Below are 18,282 nucleotides of genomic sequence, written 5' to 3' on the forward strand. Positions count from 1 at the left end.
TACACGCGACTCCAGACCCACAGCAAATGCCCTCTTAAATGGCCTAGCAAGCCATTCAGTTATATTCAACCACTACGAAAACACCAAAAAGATATAAACCGGATGGACTACACGACATCGACCCAGGCATCAGAAACAACAATGGCAAACCCAGCCCTGTCGACCTTGCAAAGCCCTCCTGACTAACATCTGGGGCTTGTGCCAAAGTTGGGAGAGTTCATGGCTTCATGATAAACATGGGCAAGGAAACCTCCTGTTGATTACAAAGTACCGTCCACCATCAGCTGATGAATCGGTGCTCCACCATGTTGAACACCACTTGGAGCAAGCAACGGTGCGGAATATGCTCTGGGTTCTGCTTTCCCCGACCAGTGGAAACAACCTGCCCGCATCTATCCTATCTATTCCCTTCATAATTTCATATGTTTCAATAAGATCCCCCCGCACCCTTCTAAACTCCAATGAGTACAGTCCCAGTCTACTCAACCACTCGTCATAATCTAATCCCCTCAACTCTGGGATCAACCTAGTGAATCTCCTCTGCACTCCCTCCAGTGCCAATATGTCCTTTCTCAGGTAAGGAGACCAAAACTGAACACAATACTCCAGATGTGGCCTCACCAACACCCTATACAATTGCAGCATTACCTCCCTAGTCTTGAACTCCATCCCTCTAGCAACGAAAGACAAAACTCGATTAGCCTTCTTAATCACCTGTTGCACCTGCACACCAACGTTTTGCGACTCGTGCACCAGCACACCCAGGTCCCTTTGCACAGCAGCATGTTTTAACATCTTACCGTTTAAATGATAATCCATTCTGCTGTTATTCCTCCCAAAATGGATAGCCTCACACTTGGCAACATTGAATTCCATCTGCCAGACCCTAGCCCATTCACCTAGCCTATTCAAATCCTTCTGCAGACTTCCGGTATCCTCTGCACTTTTTGCTTTACCACTCATCTTAGTGTCGTCTGCAAACTTTGCCACATTGCACTTGGTCCCCAACTCCAAATCGTCTATGTAAATTGTGAACAACTGCGGGCACAACACTGATCCTTGAGGGACCCCACTAGTTACAGGTTGCCAACCAGAGAAACACCCATTTATCCCCACTCTCTGCTTTCTGTTAGTTAACCAATCCTCTACCCATGCTACCACTTTACCCTCAATGCCATGCATCTTTAGTTTATGCAGCAACCTTTTGTGTGGCACCTTGTCAAAAGCTTTCTGGAAATCCAGATATACCACATCCATTGGCTCCCCGTTATCTACTGCACTGGTAACGTCCTCAAAAAATTCTACCAAATTAGTCAGACACGACCTACCCTTTGTGAACCCATGCTGCGTCTGCCCAATGGGACAATTTCCCTCCAGGTGCCCCGCTATTTCCTCCTTAATGATAGATTCCAGCATTTTCCCTACAACCGAATTTAAGCTTACCGGCCTATAATTACCCGCTTTCTGCCGACCTCCTTTTTTAAACAGTGGTGTCACGTTTGCTACTTTCCAATCCTCTGGGACCACCCCAGAGTCTAGTGAATTTTGATAAATTATCACTAGTGCGCATACAATTTCCCTAGCCATCTCTTTTAACACTCTGGGATGCATCCCATCAGGGCCAGGAGACTTGTCTACCTTTAGCCCCATTAGCTTGCCCAATACTGCCTCCTTAGTGATTACAATCATCTCAAGGTCCTCACCTATCATATCTTTATTTCCATCAGTCACTGCCATGTTATTTGTGTCCTCCACTGTGAAGACTGACCCAAATAACCTGTTCAGCTCCTCAGCCATTTCCCCGTCTCCTATTATTAAATCTCCCTTCTCATCTTCCAAAGGACCAATATGTACCTTTGCCACTCTTTTTTGTCTTATATATTTGTAGAAGCTTTTACTATCTGCTTTTATGTTCTGAGCCAGTTTACTTTCATAGTCTACCTTACTCTTCTTTATAGCTTTCTTAGTAGCTTTCTGTTGTCCCCTTAAAGACTTCCCAGTCCTCTAATCGCCCACTAATTTTTGCCACTTTGTATGTTTTTTCCTTCAATTTGATACTCTCCCTCACCTCCTTAGATATCCACGATCGATTTTTCCCCTTTCTACCATCTTTCTTTTTTGATGGTATGAACCTTTTCTGAACACTGTGAAAGATTGCTCGGAAGGTTCTCCACTGTTCCTCAACTGCTTCACCATGAAGTCTTTGCTCCCAGTCTACCTTAGCTAGTTCTTCTCTCATCCCATTGTAATCGCCTTTGTTTAAGCACAAAACGCTAGTGTTTGATTTTACCTGGTCATCCTCCAACTGTGTTTTAAATTCCACCATATTGTGGTCGCTCCTTCCAAGAGGATCCCGAACTATGAGATCATTAATCAATCCTGCCTCAGTACACAGGACCAGATCTGGGGCAGCACGGTAGCATTGTGGATAGCACAATTGCTTCACAGCTCCTGGGTCCCAGGTTCAATTCCGGCTTGGGTCACTGTCTGTGCGGAGTCTGCACATCCCCCCCGTGTGCGCGTGGGTTTCCTCCGGGTGCTCCGGTTTCCTCCCACAGTCCAAAGATGTGCAGGTTAGGTGGATTGACCATGAGAAATTGCCCTTAGTGTTGGGTGGGGTTACTGGGTTATGGGGATAGGGGGGAGGTGTTGCCCTTGGTTAGGGTGCTCTTTCCAAGAGCTGGTGCAGACTCGATGGGCCGAATGGCCTCCTTCTGCCCTGTAAATTCTATGATAATCTAGGACCACTTGTTCCCTTGTAGGTTCGATTACATACTGTTCCAGGAAATTATCCCGGGCACATTCTATAAACTCCTCCTCAAGGCTGCCTTTACCAACCTGGTTAAACCAATCGATATGCAGATTAACCATGATAACCGCCGTACCATTTCTACATGCGTCCGTTATTTCTTTACTTATTGCCTGCCCTACCATCCTGTTACTATTTGGTGGCCTATAGACTACTCCTATCAGTGACCTTTTCACCTTACTATTCCTGATTTCCACCCAAATTGATTCAACCTTGTCCTCCATAGCACCAATATCATCCCTTACTATTGCCCGGATGCCATCCTTAAACAACAAAGCTACACCACCGCCCTTACCGTCCATTCTATCCTTTCGTATAGTCTGATACCCTTGGATATTTAACTCTCAGTCGTGACCATCTTTTAACCATGTTTCAGTCATGGCCACTAAATCATAGTCATTCACGATGATTTGCGCCATCAACTCGTTCACCTTATTCCGTATACTACGAGCATTCAAGTAAAGTACACTTATGCTGTTTTTTATGTCTTTGCTATGAATCCTAACACCTTAGAACGTAGAATGATACAGCGCAGTACAGGCCCTTCGGCCCACGATGTTGCACCGACATGGGAAGTCAAAAAACAAAAGCCATCTAACCTACACTATGCCATTATCATCCATATGCTTATCCAATAAACTTTTGAATGCCCTCAATGTTGGCGAGTTCACTACTGTTGCAGGTAGGGCATTCCACGGCCTCACCACTCTTTGCGTAAAGAACCTACCTCTGACCTCTGTCCTATATCTATTACCCCTCAGTTTAAGGCTATGGCCCTTCGTGCTAGCCATTTCCATCCGCGGGAGAAGGCTCTCACTGTCCACCCGATCTAACCCTCTGATCATTTTGTATGCCTCTATTAAGTCTCCTCTTAACCTTCTTCTCTCTAACAAAAACAACCTCAAGTCCATCAGCCTTTCCTCATAAATCTCCTCTGCACCCATTCCAAAGCTTCCACGTCCTTCCTGTAATGAGGTGACCAGAACTGTACGCAATACTCCAAATGCAGCCGTACCAGAGTTTTGTACAGCTGCAACATGACCTCATGACTCCGGAACTCAATCCCTCTACCAATAAAGGCCAACACACCATAGGCCTTCTTCACAACCCTATCAACCTGGGTGGCAACTTTCAGGGATCTATGTACATGGACACCGAGATCCCTCTGCTCATCCACACTTCCAAGAATTTTACCATTAGCCAAATATTCCGCATTCCGGAATCCTTGATCAGTAACATTTCGCAAATTATTTTTCCTCTTACCCTTTCTCCTAATTTTCCTGGTCTTTGAACCCATATCTCTACATAATAACCTGTCACGTAACCTGCTGCCTTGATCTCCATTAACCATTATACTGTCCATAGCTTTACACTTCCCTTCCCCCCAACTTGCTAGTTTAAAGTCCTTGTGACCAACCTATTTATCCTATTCGCTATAACACTGGTCCCAGAATGGTTCAGGTGAAGACTGTCCCAACGGTACAGGTCCCTCCTGCCCCAGTACTGATGCCAATGCCCCATGAAATGGAATCCCTCTTTCCCGCACCACTCCTTTACCCACATGTTAACTTCCCTAATTTTCTCAACCCTATGCCAATTGGCACGTGGCTCGGGTAGTAATCCAGAGATTATAACCCTGGAGGACCTGTTCTTTAATTTAGTCCCTAGTGTTTGATAATCCCCAAACAGGTCCTCTTTCCTAGTCTTACCTATGTTGTTAGTCCCAACGTGGGCCACAACAATTGGATCCTCCCCCTCCCTCTCCAAAATCCTTTCAAGCCGATCAGAGATGTCCCTCACCCTGGCACCGGGCAGGCAACATAGCATGCGGGACTCTCGATCTGGCTTACAAAGGATGCCATCAATCCCCCTAATTATAGAATCCCCTACAACTACCACTTGTCTTTTTGCTCCCCCCTCTTGAATGGCTTCCTGTACCACGGTGCAGTGGTCAGTCAACGCATCCTCCCTACAGCCCTCTTCCTCATCCACACAGGAAGCAAGTACCTCATACCTGTTGGACAAGGTCAAGGGCTGAGGCTCCTCAACTCCTAAACTCAGGTTCCCCCTACCTGCCTCCCTTGCACTCACAACACTCTGTCCCTGACCACTGTCTGAATTAACAGTACTTATTCTACCGGGTGTGACTGCCTCCTGAAACAAAGCGTCCAGGTAATTTTCCCCCTCCCTGATGTGCCGCAGTGTGTGCAGCTCGGTCTCCAGCTCATCAATTCTGAGCCGATGTTCCTCGAGCAGCCAACACTTGTTGCAGATATGGTCACTGACGGTCTCAATGGGATCCACCAGTTCCATCATCATACAGCAACAGCACATCACCTGTCCAGCCATATTCAACTAGTTAATTAATTTAAATAATAATTTTTATTTTTATATAACCTCAAGGATAAACCCGAACACAAACAAAAACACAGCCCTCTCTCGCCACTCACCCGAACTCAGTCACTTACCTAAACTCAGATGCACTCTGTTCCAATCAGCACTCACCTAAACTCAGATGCACTCTGTTCCAATCAGCACTCCGTGTCTAAAGGCACACCTGCCACACCTTTCGTGCACTCACCTCTCCCAGCACTGTCCCAGCTCTCTCCTCCCGCACTTTTTAAATCTCCCGACTCTCTCCTCCCGGCGCTGTTTTCGCTGTCCCGGATCTCTCTCCTCTCGCGCTGTTTTCGCTGTCCCGGCTCTCCCCTCCCGCGCTTTTAAAATCTCCCGGCTCTCTCCTCCCACGCTGTTTTCGCTGTCCCAGCTCTCTCTGCTCTCGCGCTGTTTTCGCTGTCCCAGCTCTCGCGCTGTTTTCGCTGTCCTGGCTCTCTCCTCCCGCGCTTTTTAAATCTCCCAGCTCTCTCCTCCCGTGCTGTTTTCGCTGTCCCGGCTCTCTCTCCTCTCGCGCTGTTTTCGCTGTCCCGGCTCTCTCCTCCCGCGCATTTTAAATCTCCCAGCTCTCTCCTCCCGCGCGGTTTTCGCTGTCCCGGCTCTCTCTCCTCTCGCGCTGTTTTCGCTAACAGGGATATAAGGTAAACCTGAGAAATTTTGTTGCGTAAAACTGTCGGGAGTTTTGTAGGCTGGACATTAGCGGAAGCCGTACCCGTGTCTACATTACCACTTTATCACCCCCTGTTCCAAATTCAGTAGAGAACCTAGATAGAGAAAATGGCAATGAAGGCAATGGAATGCCTAATGAACCCCCAGGAATTCGAGGTCGCAGCGACCAGTAGAGTAGGACAGCATGTCGTTTAGGAAGATGAGATCAGGAAATATCTCAAAGGGAAAGGATGGCCCCTTTGGATTGAATTTTGCGATAATGAGGAAACAGGTCCCGGGAGTATAGGACATACCTGGTGGGAGAATATGTCAGAGATACACAAGAAGAGCTTAGGGAAAGCTTGCAAGCCGATGGCAATCGTGTCCTGTTTGGCACAATTGCGAGGCACAGAGGAGATCATTAGGACGCTCCGTAGAGAGATAGAGGAGAGAGACAGAAGTAGTGATGTAGACGTGAGCGAGGTACAGAAGGAGAATAGAGATTTAAAAGAGCAGTTTGCGACAAGGGACAGAGAGGTGGATAATGCCAAGTGGGCACATCAGTCTTGTCTCGCGCATTTGAACAGTTTTCAGACGCAATATGATACGGCCTACCAGGACACGCAACGTGCGGTCTTGGTAAAACAAGAGACAGAACAGCAAGTGGAGAAATTGCAGAAACAGTGCAATGATCTGAAAGCAGCCCTACGAGCACTCCATACTTCCACGACGGAACAAAGGCAGAGCTCCGTAGACCACGCAAAGTGCCGGAAGCAAATTGCAGAATTGCAATTTCTGCTTTCCGTTCAAAATGGGTTTCAAAGCACATTTGGACCACAATTAGATGAGGAAAACGGCCCCGACTGGCAGGAATTGAACGAGACTGCCCATAAAACCCCAGAAAAGGAGAGCGCCCCAACCCCTAACCGAACAGGCAGAACACACCCCCATGAACCCTGCAGCCACACACTGCAGGGCCACAGCAGAAGGAGAAGCAGATTTCCTTTATATAACCCCGTTAACCGTGACCCAATTACGGGACGCGTGTGGAAAAAGTACACCGTTCCTTTCCACATCAGACCCCCACCAATTTTTCACGAAAGTCAAACAGCAGGCAACCATGTACGGCCTGGACGAAAAGGAGCAAGTGAAGCTCACCGTTTTCAGCCTCAACCCTTCAGTCGTGGCAGCCCTTCCTGACCCACAGAATGTAGGAGGAGGCACACTCCAAGAGATGCACACAGCGATCCTTGATGCGATCGGCTTTAACAGAGGAGACCCCGTAGAAGGCCTAAATATGTGTAGGCAAAAGACAGAGCACCCCACAGCGTTTGCTGGACGCTTGTGGATTCACTTCACAGCAGTTTTTGGAGAGTTAGCCCGCACCTATTTGTCCAGAGTTAATATGGCTAAATGGACCCGAATTCTAGTCTCCCACACCACAGACGCAGGACGAAAAGCTTGCGCAAATTATGACCCCTCAGATGAGGCCCACAATGGAAAATGGGCTTTGAAGAGATTGTCCCGCTATTGGGAGCAATCAATTGCAGGCAAATCCGCATTTATACCACCCAATGAAGAGCAGGCAGAGATGAACCCAGTTAATGCGCACCAGAACCCCGCATGGGTAAATGAAGGCAGGAAGAGCCCACCCCAGCCCAAAGCTCAAGAATGTTACGATTGTGGACAGTTAGGACACTTTGCACGAGAGTGCAACGCTCCCCAAAAGCAGCCGAGAAACCAACAGAAAGGCACCCTAAACAGGAATAGGGCAAAGCCGATCCATAGCGTTAGCGCCCGTTCAGAGAATGCAGACATGAACGGCACCGACTGACGGTGTTCGGGCTCCCCAACTTGGGTCTGCGACAGCCTTTGGGACAAGTCCGGTAGACCGGTAGTGGCAGGCAAAGTTCGGGGACACCCCGCAGAATTCCTTTGGGACACAGGTGGGTCCCGCACCACACTCAATTCCTCCATGCTGATTCAGCGAGACACGTGGCCCACAACAGACACCATCACACTCAGAGGTTTTACAGGCGATTTACAACAGGGACACATCACAGCCCCTGTAGCAAAACAAATAGGTAACATCACAGCTAAGCACCCCATAGTTTTGGTTGATCTGCCCCAGACAGCAGAACATATCCTTGGGATCGATTTCATGAGCTCCCATGAACTTTCTTTTGACCCAGTTAACAAGTGTGTTTGGAAAATGGCAAAGGCAGCACGAGCCCTCGCCATGCTCACAGTAGGAGTATGTAAACAGCATTAGCTCAGTAAGAGACTTCTGGTTCGACCCACGAGCCATTAGTGCAGACAAACAGGTTAGGGCAGTCCTGCAGGAACATAAAGCAGCATTTGCACAGCACAAGCACAACTGTGGCAAATTGGCTGGCTTTGTGAACATTACAGGTCCCGACCCCAAACCCCAGAAGCAGGCTGGATTTCCCCAGGAAGCAGAGGGAGAAATCTCCAAAGTAATAGAGAGCTTATTGGATCAAGGCGTACTCAGATCAGTAGCCTCCACAAATAACACACCAATTTGACCCGTCAGGAAACCCGATGGATCATGGCGACTGACCACTGATTACCGGGAACTGAACAAAGTAACCCCAGCAGCAGCCCCCACCATAGCCACGAGTCCCGAGACCATGCTCAAACAGGGACTCCAGTCAACATTTTTTTCAGTTTTGGACATTTGTAATGGCTTTTGGTCCATTCCATTGGCTAAAGCTTGCCAATACAAATTCGCCTTTACATTCCAAGGGCAACAGTACACGTGGACGTGCCTTCCACAACTCTCCCTCCATTTTCCACCGACAGCTGGCAAGTGGATTAGCAAAATTTTCCCGCCCCGATTGTCTGGTCCAGTATGTAGACGACTTGTTACTACAGACAGACACAAAGGGAGAGCACAATTCGCTTCTCGCCGAACTCCTAGAAATCCTGAAAGAAATTGGTTGTAAAGTCAACCCCAGGAAGGCACAGATTTTGAAAGAAATTTGATTTACTTGGGAACAGTGATCACTCATGGTAAATGCGAGATCGAGCAGAAGAGAATTGACTCGATCGTCAAATTGCCCCTTCCCCACAATGTCTCATCCCTCCGGTCATTTTTAGGACTGGTTGGCGAGGGCAGAAACCATATTGATGGTTTCGTCACTAAAGCAGCGCCCCTATCTGAACTTCTCAAGAAGCAGGCACCTTGGGAATGGCTTCCATAGCCGTGGACGCTTTAAAAAGAGCACTCAGCACAGCACGACAGGTCCCAGATCCACTTTCGCCGTACGCTATCGAAGTAGCAAACACCGAACGAACCCTTTCGGCCAACTCCTCCAGGAACGCCATGACCAATTATGCCCCATAGCATACGCCTCACGCGTGCTAGACCCTGTGGAGCAAGGATTTTCTGCCTGTGAAAGGCACCTGCTCGCAGTTTTTTGGGCAGTACAATACTTCGCCTAGATTACAGGACTCAACCCCATCACCATCCTCACAGAACACAGAACACAGCTATTGTTAGACGGCCGACTTAAAGATGGCAGTCACCCAAATCCGCCCAGCCCGTTGGACCCTTCTTTTACAGGGACGGGATATCACAGTAAAACGAACCAAGACCCACACCTTACTTGCCGACAATTTGCAGTATGCAGGCACCCCTCATGAGTGTGAGATCATCACCACAAAACAGAACACAGGCCCATTTACCTCCCAGGAAAACAGGTAGTACACCCCAGAGACCCCAGCCCACAGACACGTGCGCGCACCTGAAGATTTATGTGGATGGCTCCTCCACAGTGTTACATGGAAAGAGAATTACCGGTTGTGGTATTTACATAGAGGACGCGCAGGGATACGCACTAGATGAGATTGCATTAAAGTTGCCAGGACACTTAGGCTCGCAGGCAGCAGAGATGGCAGCGATTGCTTATATTGTAGACCACACCGACTCGTTCCCGACCCCAGCAGATATCTATTCGGACAGCTTGTATGTCTGCAATAGTTTGACGGAATTCCTACACCTCTGGGAAACGAGAGAATTTGTTTCTGCGGACGGTAAACCCCTACCCTCAGCCCCATTACTCCGCCATATCTTAGAGACAGCGAAGGATAGGAAATACGGAATAATTAAGGTTCGCAGTCATCACCGTTCTTCCCCCCCGGTAACGTTAAAGCAGACGCCCTAGCGAAGGCAGGCTCCAGGCATGGTTATTTTTAGAACCCCCCCCGAAAGCACCCCAGTACACGCAGTTCAGGTCTCACAGACCAATATTCAGGATCTAGCGCAGGCACAGAAAGAGGACGAGAAACTCAGGGAATTTAAAAAAGGGTACCTTCCCAGCCCCGTATGATAAATACAAGAATGCAATAACCACACATGACGGTGTGATTTTAAAGGATGGCATTTATATAGTTCCCAGCCAGGATAACCACACACACTACATCCTGCTCGCAGCAGCAGATGATCACACCCCGCCCACAGATGATGTTTTCCTCCCCTCCCCCAACCAGTCCAGCCCGCCCTCAGACACGACTTCAACTACACCCCCAGAGGCACGACTCCGCCTCCCCCTTCCCTCAACCAGCAGCGACAGTGATAACGATCACGATGACGATAGCCACAGCACACCACGTTATGACTATACCCCTGTACCAGGCCCCACTCCCAGCGATTCCGTGCATGATTCCACTGACCCCTTTGAGATTACATATATCAAAGCCCTGACCCAGACCCACCGCCCGACCAATACGGATTGAAACCTAGTTGCTCCAACTTCGACACACGATTCTGGCACCGAGACAATTCGTTCAGGCTCATCCGGAACGATGAGATGGACCCCAATTCGCCCCAAGCAGCTTTAGCACGGTTACTACAGTCAAGAGTTTGGCAGCCGGGAGAAGATGATGACATAGAGTCTGACTCCCACCAAACAAATCCCTTTGCGACCTTGTTCGTTATTGAGCAGTGAGGTGACCAGATGATGGAGAAAAAAGTAACCGATGGAGAAATACGGTGTCCTTTCTGATGGAACCCGCACCATGTTTGTTGTATGTTTGTTTGTTAGTGCTAATGTTATGTGCTGTTCGTAAACTCGAAAGTTTTCACGGCCCCACGTCACCACTCCTTTGACTCCCAATGCCTGTTATTGGAACAAGTTTGTCCCCAGCCAACAGTTCAGAGGAACTAGTTTGTCAACAGAAACCAGTCTAGAGGTACAAGTTTGTCGCCAGACAACCGTTCAAAGGAACTAGTTTGCGACAGACACGACTCATAGCTACTCTCCTAATTCGAAAGGCAGCCCCCCACGACGACCACATTCTTACCCGTTCTTGCCGGTTGCTCAGGCAGTGGAGAAACGGCATTGCTCCCCGCCCTGCCTGAAGACCCCCCCTCTGGTCAGCTACGCTCGGATAGAGCACATACGGCATTGATCATTGTCCTACCCGGAGATTCCACCCATTTCTTACCCATACGCACCCCATTTTGGCTCGTTACGTTCAAAATTCTTTTGTTTGGTTTTGGCAACCCTTGGGTTGCTTCCGTATGCTATTTACATCCTCAAACACTGGGATGGTAAATCACACAGGCTGCGAGACGGCTCGCAGTATGTCAGTAATTTTCTCAGATGTCTTGTCCCAAATATTTGGTTTTAAAAATATAAAATGATGGAGTCACAGATGGTGACCAATTATAAAGGGAAATTGGCAACAAAGGACCGACAGACAGACATATGAGATCTGAAGCAAGATAATAACAGATGTTATGCTTGTGTTCACAGAACTCTGGAACCCAGGAACCCCAGAGGAAGACAAAGAAGTAGACCGACAAAGATCAAGACAGCCTTCGTGTTCACATGGATCTTAGCGGGATCCCTTCAGTTGCGCGTGGACGCTACCCCCCTGACCCCTACCACACAAACCGTAAATGATTCTCACCCCTGTAATACACGGAATCCCGAGATAACTAGCCTCGTGACAGCAAGCAATACCCCGACCTGGTGTGATAAGTTTATCACCTGGTACACACTCTCATATGTAGTCGAAGCACTCTTAGTGCTGGCAATACTTTGCAGTGTCGTGCAAACATTTAGTTAGAAAATGGCGACAGAGAGCATATCTCTCTCACACCCCGGTATACAGGTTTAGGTCACCCATTTTCGGATTTCACCAGACCCCCGAACCCCTTGGGACGGATTAAAGTGCATCCATTTTTCTTTATGTATTCTGTGGAATAAAGAGATGTAAACCTCTGTGTCTGACTGCCAGGCCAGAGAAATTTGTGTGCTGCTATTTTGTACCGGTTAAGATGTATAGATTATTTTTGGATTGTTTGAATTTTTGGATTGTTTGAATGAGGATAGTTTATTGAGATTAGTTAGAGGTTCCAGTTTTTTTATTTTTCTGTAATGCATGTATTAATGTCATAGCGCCCCGTAGAGTTTTATGATAATGAATGTATTTAAAATGGTTTAGGTAAAATTGTGTTGCATAGGATAGGACAGTGTAGAGCCTAAGTATGGGTGCCCCATTTGGTCAGCGGATGAAGACGACGTAGTCATGTGATCCTTCACGCTTCGCATTGAGGATCACTAGGAGGGAGTGTAGCCATCTGGGATGGCTACGTCCCGATTACAAATTGGACACTTGCAAAGAATGCAGGGAAAATTGGACAATACTGAAAAGCAAGCAGGCGCAAGGTCTGTCTGTTGATTAGAGCAGTGGCTCTCAGACAGAACCGGTACTGCTAAGCCATCTACATACTAATGAGCCATCTCCAGGGACAAAAGGGAAATATTTAGATAAACAATGTTAAGGCAGACACCCCGGCGCCAGAGGAAACTCAAACACAGCAAACCAACGGCCACCTAGGACATGCCCAGCAACCAGGGAACCCACCCCTCTATTGGAGGAAGGTCGATAAGAATGATTGGGAAAGCCCCAATTAATTGAGGCCAAATTTAAGGCCCGCCCAAAAGTGCGCAAAGCCCTTTCGGGTATAAAAAGTATTCCCCAAGAGAGAATCTTTCTTCTTTGGCCTTGGTTCTCAGCGAAGAGAGATCAGCCTAGCAGCTACGCCAGACCAAATAAGTTCCAAGTCAACGCACGCTACGAGATAAGACGCTCCTAGTTGCTATCCTGTAAACAGCTCAACCCAGCAGCCTCAGAACCGAGCAACGGCCATTGTTCCTCTGACTGAGTGGGCACCCGAAGCTAAGTATAGGCTTTAGTAATAGTGATAGTTTAGTTTGTAGAGTTTTATGCATGAGTAGGTTTGACTGTTTGTAAATAAATGAGCATTGCTTTTGAACTTACTAACTGGTGTATCGAGTCCTTGATCAGTATTCGGTTTTAAACCTTGTAGCAGTGTCGAAAGGTACCTGGCGACTCTTGAGCAAATGTAATTAAACAGAGCCAAATTAAGAGACAACATCAAGTTAGCAACAATAGACAGAGCTAAGCGATTCCACAACAAAGACATCAGATCTGAGCTCTGCAGTCCTACCACAGCCAGCCATGAATGGTGGTGGACAATTAAACAACTCACTGGAGGAAGTGGCTCCACAAATATCCCCATCCTCAATGATGGAGGAGCACAACACAATATGTTCAAAGGACAAAGCGGAGGCATTCGCAACAATCTTCAGCCAGAAGAGCCAAGTGGATGATACATCTTGGTCTCCTCCGGAGACCACAGCATCACAGATGTCAATCTTACATTAACTTCACTTGACGTGGGCAGCACGGTAGCACAGTGATTAGCACTGTTGCTTCACAGCACCATGGTCCCAGATTAGATTCCCGGCTTGGGTCACTGTCTGGGCGGAGTCTGCACATTCTCCCTGTGTCTGCATGGGTTTCCTCCAGGTGCTCCGGTTTCCTCCCACAAACCCTGAAAAACGTGATGTTAGGCAACTTGGACAGTCTGAATTCTCCCTCGGTGTACCTGAACAGGCGCCGGAATGTGGCGACTAGGGGATTTTCACAGTAACATCATTAATGTAAGCCTACTTGTGACAATAATAAAGATTACTGTCAAGAAATGCCTGAAGACATTGGATACTGCAAAGGCCCTGACAATATTCTAGCAATAGTACTGAAGACTTGTGCTCCAGAACTTGCCGCATCCCTGGCTGAGCTATTCCAGTACAGCTGCAACTGGCATCTACCAGCAATGTGGAATATTGCCTAGGTGTGTCCTGTACAGGAAAAATCCAACATAGTCAATTACTACCCTATCAGTTTACTCGCCATCATCAGCAAAGTGATGGAAGGAGTCATCAACAGTGCTATCAAGCGCCATTTACTCAGCAATAACCTGCTCACAGACGCTCAGTTTGGGTTCTGCCAGGGTCACTCAACTCCTCACCTCATTACAGCCTTGGTTCAAACATGGATAAAAGAGCTGAATGCCAGAGGCGAGGTGAGAGTGACTACCCTTGATTGCCCCCCCCTTCCACAAACATTCAAACCCTCCACCAGCGATGAACAGTGCCAGCCATGTGTGCCATCTACAAGATGCACTACAGTAACTCACCAAGGTTCTTGAGACAGCACCTTCCAAACCCACGACCACTACCATCTGGAGGGACAAGGGCAGCCGAAAACTGGGACCCCACCACCTGGAGGTTCCCCTCCAAGTCACTCACCACCCTGACCTAGAAATATATCACCGTTCCTTCACTGTCGCTGGGGAAAAATCCTGCAACTCCTTCCCTAACAGCACAGTGGGTATACCTACACCCCAGGGACTGCAACAGTTCAAGAAAGCAACTCACCTTCATTTTCTGAAGGGCAACTAGGGATGGGCAATAAATGCTGGCCTAACCAGCGACACCCACATCCTGTAAAAGATTTTTTTTTTTTTAAAATAGATTGAACAAATCTCAGAAATGTGAGGCGATCTAACCAAGAAAAGTACTCCACGGAACCATACAAATGAGAATTCATGGAATAGCAAGGGATACAGCAAACTATGAGTATTTTACTGTGCACCATAACATTGTGTACTGCAATGAACAGTTCACACAATGCTACCTAGATCTGAAAATGACCATACCAGTGCAAATGCAGGCTGAGTCCTCTGGTTCTACTATTCTAGGCAAGGTAAAGTAGCTTGTCATGGTGTACATTATCTTATACTCTCAGAATCCTAAAAACAGCAATCCTATTGCTTCTCAACCTTCCTTTTTGAGAACAAGCCCAATTTATATCGTTGCTCCATATAATCCAGTCTAAATATAATCCAGTCTCAATATTCTGGTTGCTTTCTTCTGTATCCTTTCAATTGCTGGAATATCCTTTCTGTACTGCAACCACCAGAACTGTACATGGTATTCTAAGCACGGATACACCAATGATTTAGAAAGTGGCAGGATTAACTTGCTATTTCAGCTCAATATTGACCTTTCAATACATCCTAACTGTCTGATTTGCCTTATTCACTTGTGCAAAGCATTGCTGTAATAGCTTCGATCTATTGTTAATTGATTTTGATATGTTATACATGGGAAAGAATGGAAAAAAACCACCAACTGTGAACGTTCATTGAATATGGGTGTGCCTGTGACTTGAGCTGTCGACAAATCCCAAATCCCAGTGAGATAATTCCAGTTGACAGTCCTATACCTGAGACGCCAACTCAGTCTAAAAACAAAAGAAACAGAAAGGAGACAATTTGGCCCTAGTAGTGAAACCCATCATTCAAACAATCATGCCTACTTATTAAATCAACTCCACACTCCCCCCCCATCCCTCTCTTATCTGACATTAAAGATCTATCGATTCCCTACTTCAACATATGCAGTGACTGATCATCTACAACCCTCTGGTTTAGAGAACCCCAAAGATTCACCACATTCTGAAATTAAGAAATTCCTCACCTCAACTTAAATGACAGATCCCCTTTCCTGCAACTGTGTCCCTTTAGTCTTTAGAGATTCCCGAGCCAGGGGAAACATCCTGCCAGTGTCTACGCAGTCCAGCCCCTTAGGAATTTTATATGGTTCAATGAGATCACCCCTCATTCTTCCAACCTCTAGAGAGTGTAGACCTGGTCTGCTCAATCTTTCCTCATAGTACAATGTCCCCACACCAGGAGTCAATCCAGTGAACGTTCATTGCACTCTTCCCAAGGCAAATATATCCTTCATTGGCAGGGATAATAAAACTGCTGAGAGTACGCCAGGTGTCATCGTACCAAAGTCCTGTATAATTGCAGTAGGACTTCCTCCTTCCTATACTCAATTCCTTCATAAAATAGGCTAAAGTAACAGTTCTTTCCTAATTGTTTGCTGTACCTTCAAGTTAACTTTCTGTGATTTGTGTACAAGGATGCCCTTCAGACTTCGGATAAGAACAGGGGAGTTATCACTGATGTCCTGGCTAGTATTTATCCCTCAACCAACACCACAGAACAAATTACCTTGTCATTATCATGTTGCTGTTTGTGGGATCTTGCTGTGTACAAATTAGCTTCCACATTAGGGGCGGCAGTGTGGGCACATTGGTTAGCACTGTTGCCTCACAGCTCCAGGATCCAGGTTCAATTCCGACCTCGGGTTACTGGCTGTGTGGAGTGTGCACTTTCTCCCCACGTCTGCGTGGGTTTCCTCCAGGTGCTCCGCTTTCCTCCCACAGTCCAAACGTGTGCAGGTTACGTGGACTGGCCATGCTAAATTGCCCCTTTGTGTCCAAAAGGTTAGGTGGGATTACTGAGTTGTGGGGATAGGGTAGAGGAGTGGGCTTAAGTAGGGTGCTCTTTCCAAGGACCAGTGCAGATTTGATGGGCCGAATGGCCTGATTCTCCACTGTAAATTCTGTGGCTCTATGATGATAAAGATGATTACACTTTACAAGTAGTTAACAGGCACAAAAGCACTTAGGGACATCCTGAAGTCATGAAGGCTCTCAAGTCTTTTAATTTTAGTACTCTTTGTTTACTAATATAATGTTTAAATTTCTCATTCTCACTAGACTGTAGGTTCCCCACTTTTTCTGGAATGATTTTTGCATCTTCTACCATGAAAACAGATGCAAAGGACGGAAGTTTCTTGGTTTTTAAAAATTGTATTTTGTTACAAACATGTGTTAAAAAAAAACATAACCCATACAACACACTCCACAGCCTCACAATCCAGTCCAATTTTACCCTTTTTTACCCCCTCCCTGCCCCCTCCCCATTCCCCGCAACGTACAGTCCTCAAACATTGTCATGAACAACCCCACCGTGCTCAAAGCCCTCCGCTGACCCCCTCAACTCAAATTTGATATTTTCCAACTGGAGAAAGACATACAGGTCCCGCAGCTGGCCATCACCCCAGTGATGTATCTGACCTCCAATTCAGACAGATCCTTCGCCGTGCAATGAGAGAGGCGAAGGCCACAACATCGGCTCCTTTCCCCCTCAGCAGCGCATTTCCGATATCCCAAAGAGCATCACTATTGGGTCCACCCTATAATGTTAAACAAAGTCCCAAACACAGCTTCCCAGTACCTCTCCAGCATCTCGCAACCATAGAACATGTGTGCATGTTTCGCCGGTCCTCGCCCACACTTCGCGCACTTGTCGGCCACCCCTTGAAAGGACCCACTCATCCTCGCCCAGATCATATGCACTACCTTGAAATGAATCAAGCGCATCCTCGCGCAAGAGGAGGTTGAATTCACCCTACCCATTGCCTCACACCAAAGACCCCTTCGGCACCTTCCACACCCATACAAACTCTGATATCATCGTCTCCAATTTACCAAAAGAAGGCCTTCAGGAGAAAGATTGGGAGGGTCTGGAAAGCAAACAGAAACCATGGCAGCACATTTATTTTTACAACGTGCACCCTCCCTGCCAGCGTCAGGTGTAGTGTGTCCAATGTCTTAAAATCCTCCCCCTCATCTCCTCCACCAACGTTGTCAAATTCGACCTGTGCACTGCAGCCCATTCCCTTGTCACCTGAATCCCCAAATACCTGAACCTTTCTCTAGCTACCTTAAAAGGCAACATCCCGAAGTTGGCCCCCGCCTCGTGGCATGCATCGGAAACATGTCGCCCCTTCCAACATTCAACTTATACCCAGAGAAGGCCTAAAACATAGAACATAGATCATACAGTGCAGAAGGAGGCCATTCGGCCCATCGAGTCTGCACCGACCCACTTAAGCCCTCACCTCCACCCCATCCCCGTAACCCAATAACCCCTCCCAACATTCTTTGGTCACTAAGGGCAATTTAACATGGCCAATCCACCTAACCTGCACGTCTTTGGACTGTGGGAGGAAACCGGAGCACCCGGAGGAAATCACGCAGACACGGGGAGAACGTGCAGACACCACACAGACAGTGACACAGCAGAGAATGGGACCCTGGCGCTGTGAAGCCACAGTGCTAATCACTTGTGCTACCGTGCTGCCCATGTAGAAAAGTAGAAAATGTTTCAA

General features: G+C 47.4%; 1 protein-coding gene across 4 annotated transcripts in view; it reads right to left on the reverse strand.

Annotated features, from left to right (window-relative positions):
* Positions 1-18,282, reverse strand: part of fcsk (fucose kinase) — a 497,568-nt gene that overhangs the window by 363,999 nt on the left and 115,287 nt on the right. The window lies entirely within an intron of this gene.

Source organism: Scyliorhinus torazame, chromosome 10 (genome assembly GCF_047496885.1).
Source record: "Scyliorhinus torazame isolate Kashiwa2021f chromosome 10, sScyTor2.1, whole genome shotgun sequence".
Lineage (NCBI taxonomy): Eukaryota > Metazoa > Chordata > Chondrichthyes > Carcharhiniformes > Scyliorhinidae > Scyliorhinus > Scyliorhinus torazame.